Source organism: Ahaetulla prasina, chromosome 2 (genome assembly GCF_028640845.1).
Source record: "Ahaetulla prasina isolate Xishuangbanna chromosome 2, ASM2864084v1, whole genome shotgun sequence".
NCBI classification, from domain to species: domain Eukaryota; kingdom Metazoa; phylum Chordata; class Lepidosauria; order Squamata; family Colubridae; genus Ahaetulla; species Ahaetulla prasina.
In genome coordinates, this window is record NC_080540.1 from 186,533,808 (window position 1) to 186,540,739 (window position 6,932).

The 6,932-nt window shown below is 38.5% G+C and overlaps 1 protein-coding gene across 2 annotated transcripts in view; it reads right to left on the reverse strand.

Annotated features, from left to right (window-relative positions):
• The window catches only part of TMEM52B (transmembrane protein 52B), a 126,264-nt gene that overhangs the window by 118,603 nt on the left and 729 nt on the right, over positions 1–6,932 (reverse strand). For both annotated transcript variants that reach the window (XM_058166805.1, XM_058166803.1), the window contains exon 2: positions 6,715–6,770. The gene's annotated coding sequence lies outside the window, so the exon portion shown is untranslated. The remainder of the gene's footprint in view (positions 1–6,714; positions 6,771–6,932) is intronic.

Consider the following 6,932-nt stretch of genomic DNA (forward strand, 5'->3'; position numbering starts at 1 on the left):
ATACCTTTCCATATTTATCAATTACTTCCAACAAAAATCTACTTGAATTTATAGGATTTGTTAAAGTAACCACTACATCATCTGCAAAAGCTCTAACTTTGTACTCATATTGTCTAATCTTAATTCCCTCTATTTTCGTTAATTCTCGTATTTTATCTAATAATGGTTCCAGAGTCAAAACAAACAATAGTGGTGATAAGGGACATCCCTGTCTCGTTCCTTTCGCAATCTTAATAACTTCTGTCAAACTACCATTTATTATAATCTGAGCTGTTTGCTCTCCATAAATCGCTTTAATTATTCTAACAAAACAATCTCCAAATTGCATTTTCTCTATTAATTTAAATAAAAAATCCCAATGCAATCGATCAAAGACCTTCTCCGCATCCAAAAAAATAAGTGCTGCTGAAGTATTCTTCTTTTCCAAATATTCCAATATATTAATAATCTGTCTAACATTATTCCTCATCTGCCTCCCTTTTATAAAACCAGATTGATCAGTATGAATTCTTTGTTGTAAAACTAACATTAATCTATTTGCTATTATTTTAACAAAAATCTTATAATCATTATTTAAAAGTGAAATCGGCCTGTAGTTACCGGGTTTAGAGCAATCTTGCTCCTCTTTTGGTATCAGTGAAATAAAAGATGTTTTCCACAATGGGGGTATTCCCCCTCCTAATTGTATCTGATTAAATCATTCTTTAAGTGCGCCTAGTATTTCATCCTGTAATTTTTTATAATAACTTTCTGTAAGTCCATCTGTAACGGGGGTTTTCCCCATCTTTAATTGTTTAATTGCCTCCACTATTTCTCCAGTAGCTATCGGCCGATTCAACTCCTCCCTTTTTTCTAATGTTAGAATATTAACCTTATAATCTTTCAAATAATCATAAATGTCCCTATTCCGTATTTATCTTTTGCATATAAAGTAGTGTAAAATTCTGAGAAGGCCTTTTTAATTTTATCCTGTTGATATATCTCTTTACCTTTATATTCTATTTTTTCTATGACACGTGCTTTCTGTTTTTTCCTTAAGTTATATGCCAACCACCTCCCAGGTTTATTTGCATTACAAAAGGTATTATGTTTAGCATATTGTACATTCGTTGCCACCTGGTCTGCCATTAACATATTAAATTGACTCTGTAATATCCTTATAGCCTCTTTAAGGTCTTGTGGGTTTTGAATTAATAATTGTTGTTTCTTTTGAATTTCTTCTTCCAAGTACCTACGCTGCCTTTGTTTATTATTCCTCTGCCTATTGTCCAAATATATCAATATTCCTCTAATAAAAGCTTTACTCGTCTCCCACACAGATCCTATCGGTGTCCCCTTGTGCATATTAAAATCAAAAAATTCCTTCATCTGTTTCTTACATTGATTTAGATTATCCTCATATCTAAACAGATTTTCATTCAGCCTCCATGTTCTACCACCTTTTTTCCCTTGTAATAATTCCATCCATACTGGGCTATGGTCAGTTAAACACCTCGGAAATATCTTCATTTTCTTCACCCTAGAAAGCAAGTCATTATAAATTAAGATAAAGTCAATACGTGTAAAAGATTGATGCCTATCAGAAAAAAAAGTAAAATCTCTCTCATCTGGATTCCGTAACCTCCATATATCTCTAAACTCAAAGTCTTCCATCATTTCAAAAAAGGATTTTGGTAATTTTGTATGGATAGGTATCTTCTTTGAAGAGGTTCTCTTATCATTTCTTGTATCAATTACTCCATTCCAGTCTCCTAATAAAATAAACGAACTGTAATCCCAGAGGGTCAACCTCTCATGTAACATTTTATAAAACTTTTCTTGTTGCTGATTAGGTGCATAAATACCTATCAGTAAAATCTTTTTTGCATCTATCACCAGTTCAATAGCAATAAATCTTCTTGAATATCTGCCTCAATTAACTTAGCTGGTATATCCTTCCTGATATATACAACGATACCATTTTGCTTCTTATCCAAAGCTGATGCAACAAAATGTTTACCTAATTTTGAGTTTATTAAGTATTTTTGGTCTGATAATTTGATATGTGTCTCTTGCAGGCAAATCACATCATTTTTAAATTGTTTCAAGTACTGAAATATTTTCCTTCTTTTCGGAGCTGAATTCAAGCTATTAACATTCCATGACAAAATTCTATTTGCCATTACTGGCCTCCTGAAGCTTTGAAGCAGACAATAGAAGATCCTCCTCTGGTATCTTCCGTCTAGCTCCTCCCACAGCTTCCATTCTGGGGTCCTGACTTTTACTTTGAAGCTGTTGCTCTTCTTTACGCTTAAGAGCTCCTCTTGTCACCCTTTGCTCTTGTGGCTCCTCTGGAGCTGGCAGCAATGAAGCCTCTTGGGTCACCACGCCTTCTTGGATCTCTTGAAGTTTTTCTATTACTTCTATTTCAACTTTCAAGACTGTAGAAAGAAAATCCTTTGCCTTTAAGACAGTGTCAATTCTGTATCTCCTTCCTTGATAAAATACTGTCAGACCAACTGGCACCTCCCATCTAAATTGAATCAGGTGTTTTTTAAGTTCTTGTGTAAGCAAAGAACAAAAAACAAACTCCTTCTTGTCTCTTAGCATCTTGGAAGGAATCTCTTTCAGGACCTTCAGCTCCTGTTCTCCAATTTTCAGTTGTCTGATATGCAGCTTACAAAATCTGATTTCTCATAGTTCTTTTCACAAAATAAACCACAATGTCCCGAGGAATCTTTCTCTGTCTTGAGATCCAAGAATTAACTCTATATATTTTATCAATTTGATAAGCTACCTCTTGGGGTTCCACTTCAATAAATTCAGCCAATGCTTCTGATATGATTTTTCTTAGGTCCTCTCCTCTCAGTTCCTGTAAGCCGCAGATTCTAAGAGCTCCTTCCATAAGATTGTACTGCAATATCACAACCTGATCTTTATTTTCATCCACTTTTGTCTGAATACCTTCCATTTTATCTTCTAAGTGCTTATTTGACTGAGAAATCTGTTGCATCTCTTCTTCCAATCCCTCAACTTTTTTAGACAAACCTTGAAAAGCCAGTATAATATCCTCTCTTATTTTTTCATTATTCTCCTTCATCTGTCCCCTTATTTCTCCATTAAATTTTTCCATCATCTCCTTTTGCCTCTCTTCAGAAAGTTTTAATTGTTCTTTAAGTATATCCTCAAGATTTGCTTCAGATCCCCTTCTTCCAGAAGGCTTTAATGGCTAAGCCATCATTCTATCTTCAAAAGAGTCAAGAATTTAAATTTAAAAACTTTCCTTTGCTCCTTTCTGTATAGGAGAGCTCTGTTTATAAAAATCCACAAATAGCGCTACTTTGTTTAGTAAAGAATTCACTTTCGCTTTCAGACGCCATTTTAAAAGTCAATTAAGCAGAGACAAAGAAGAGTTTCCAATTTCAAAAGGGGAAGTCAGGATACTTGCGTGCTATTTCTACTTCAAAGATCGAGCGCTTGTGAAATCCCGTTTGCTTAGAAAATCAATCCATTTGACAAGTCCTTTTGAGCAGAAGTGACCCCTACTCCCTTTTCCTGACAAAACAGGAGCGTGTTTGAAGCCGGAGTACAGCGAGGCTCGGTGGGATCTCAGATCCAGGAATTTGCTCTTAAGAGCAAACCCCCTGGAGAGATCTACCACTCCCCCGCAGCTCTGCACACACCCTTTTGCCCAAGGGGTATGCTAAGGTCAGTGAAAGTGATTTATGCTGTTTCACTGACTTTTACGATCTTCTAACGCAGAGCACCCTGTTAGAGCGCCCAGCAGGAGCGGTGACATCACTGGAAGCCCAACCAAGTGTCCAGATTTTGATCGGGTGACCATGGTAATGCTGCAATGGTCATAAGTGTGAAAAATGATCATAAATCACTTTTTTCAGTTCCATCGTAACTTTCACTAAATGAAAGGTTGTAAATGGAGGATTATCTATATATGATGTCCATGTCAGCTTAAATTTCAGGTGTAATGTTGCAGAGCAGAGGCCTGGCTTTTCAATGTTTTTAGATTAAGAGGTTGAACAAATATTTCATAAAGCTAGAAAAGAGGACATTCCAAAAGTCTTGAAAAGCTTGAACAAAGGGCCAAAACAAACAGTATGAAATTTAACAGAGGTAAAAGATATTTTACATTTGGGGAGAAAGTTTGAAAGGCACGTATAGAATGGATACCCGGCTTATCATTAGTTCATGTGGAAAGGATGTTCTTAAATTGAACAGGAACGAGAAGTGTGATGGAGCCAAACTAGCAGTTTGTTGTCGCAGCCAAAAAACCTAATGCATCTACAATGTTTTATACTGCACTGGTTAGAACACGCTTCTAACCAGATGTAGATGTAATATTGCATCTAATTCTGGTCACCAAGATACAAAAAAGACGTTGAGACCCTGGAAAGAGTACAGAGAAGAACAACTAAGATGAAAGTAGGCTAAACCATATGATGAATTTCTAAAGGAACTAGGTACTCTAATAAAGAGAAGGATGAGGGGTGGAGAGGGAATTAATTTATTCTCCAAAGCATTTGAGGGCAAGAGAAGTAGCATTAAAGAGAGAGCCAATTTAGAATTAAGGAGAAATTTCCTGACAGTGAGAACAATTCCAGAGCTTGCCTCTGGAAATTGTGGATGCTCCATCACTGGAAATTTTCAAGAAGAGACAGCCATTTGTCTGGAATGGTATAGGCCTGTGGTGGCAAACCTATGGCACACATGTCAGAGGTGGCCCTCAGAGCCCTCTCCGTGGGCATGTGTACCACCGCCCCAGCCCAGCTCCATCGTGTTTCTCCATCATGTTTCTCACTGTCGTTTGCAGGGAAACAAAAGTTTGTGGGACTAAAAAAAGTTCACTCAATCAATTCCAACTTCTTGCGAAAGAAAATGATCATGCAAGGGTTGTTTGGACCATGTGATGGACATCTGGGTGCAGGGGAAGGAACTGACTTTCTTTTGGGTGGGGAAAACCCGGGAGACTTCAGATTCAGGTTTTCCCAGATGTGCCAATATGACATCTCTAATAAAATGGATCTTTGAGGAATTGCTTGCCATGGAGTCTTACTTGGTTGAATAGAATAGAATAGAATAGAATAGAATAGAATTTTATTGGCCAAGTGTGATTGGACACACAAGGAATTTGTTTTGGTGCATATGCTCTCAGTGTACATAAAAGAAAAGATACGTTCATCAAGGTACAACATTTATAACACAAATTGTTGTAAATGTTGTACCTTGATGTTGGGAATTGAGCTTGGGGATGTTACTTGGAATCCTGACAGGCAGAGAGAGAGATAGAGAGAAAGAGACGGAGGGAAAGAGAGAAAAAGAGAGGGGCGGGGAGAGAGAGAGAAACAGAGAGAGGCAGAGAGAGAGTGGGGAGAGAAAAAGAGAGGGAGAGAGAAACACAGAGAGGCAGAGCGAGAGAGAGGGAGGGAAAGAGATGGTGAGAATTATTTTTATTATTTAGCGTATGGCTGTATACATTAGCCAGGAGACTACAGTGTGATTTTGAAGTAGTTGTTTGGTTGCCGAGGAATGCTAGTCTGTTCAATTCACCCTCGCGTGCTACCCAGAGTGCCCCATAGTGGGTGGACTAGCACAGTATGCTACAGCTGCCAAAAAAGCCAATGTAATCCTAGGCTACATCAATAGATAGCATCAAGATCACAAGAAGTGATAGTCCCACCTATGCAGCATTAGTGGGGCCACACTTGGAATACTGTGTCCAGTTCTGGTCACTATAATACCAAAAAGATGCTGAGACCCTATAAAAAGTGCAGAGAAGAGCAACAAAGATTATAAAAAGACGAGCCATTCAATGAACAGCTAAGGAAACAAGATATGTTTAGATTAACAAAGAAAAGAGGCAACATGATAGCCTTCTAATAGTTGGGAAGTCACAGAGTTAAGGGGGTTCACTTATTCTCCAAAGCACCTGAGGGCAGTCCAGGAAGCAAAGGGTTAAAGAAGCTGGTTGAAGAACATCCAACCTAGAACTTCCTGACAGTCAGAACAATTAACTAATGGAACAGCTTGTCTCTTGGAGTTGTGGAAGCTCCATCACTGGACGTTTTCAAGAAAAGATTGGACATTCATTTGTCTGGAATGGTATAAGGACTCCTGCCTTGAGCATATTGATATTATATTCTATGGCAAGATAAAGAGTTATACCCAAAGGTGCTTCCCCCCCCCCAAGAGGCAAGTGGATTTCTGTTTTTTCTTTGAAGACATTTTTCATCCAAGAAGCTTCTTCGGCTCTACCAAGATCAGGGGTATCAGACTCACGTCCTCACAGTGGCATCATGTTACGTATCTTGACTTTTCCCCCCTTTGCTAAATCGAGAATGGGCATGACCAGTGCATTTATGAAATGAGCTTTTCAGGCATATGGGAAAAACTCAGGAGGATCTGCAGCCAGCATAACATATGAAACCCAAGAATACACTAAGGCAGAGGCTTGTCCACCCCAAGGATAAAACACCCAGACAGAAACTGAGCAACAGTAAAATGCAGATCTTTACATTGGAGAAATGAAACATCCAATTCATAAATGTATGGCACAACATAGAACAAACACATCAGGACTAGATTCAGCAGTCCATCTGCACTATGACCTGGATGACTGATAATCTCCATAGACATAAACAGTTATAGTATTTGGGACAGGCTAAGCAAATGTATGCAGTCTGCCAGGAGCAAGGATGTGACCCAATTTCCAAGACTTACCAATGTCAGCTTTGGAAGCCATACTACGCCAGAAGCTTCCGTGCTGCCACTTTCTCCTGTGTGGGAAAGTAGGAGGGGGGATTTAGTAGAGGTGTTGCTATTAGACATAATAACATTCTGCCTGCCGGTCAAGGTCAGGCCTATCCTGCATCTGGAGAAGGAGTGGTCGGAGTGATGTCTCGAGATGGGACGGTTGGCGATTGGAGCATGTGATTGGC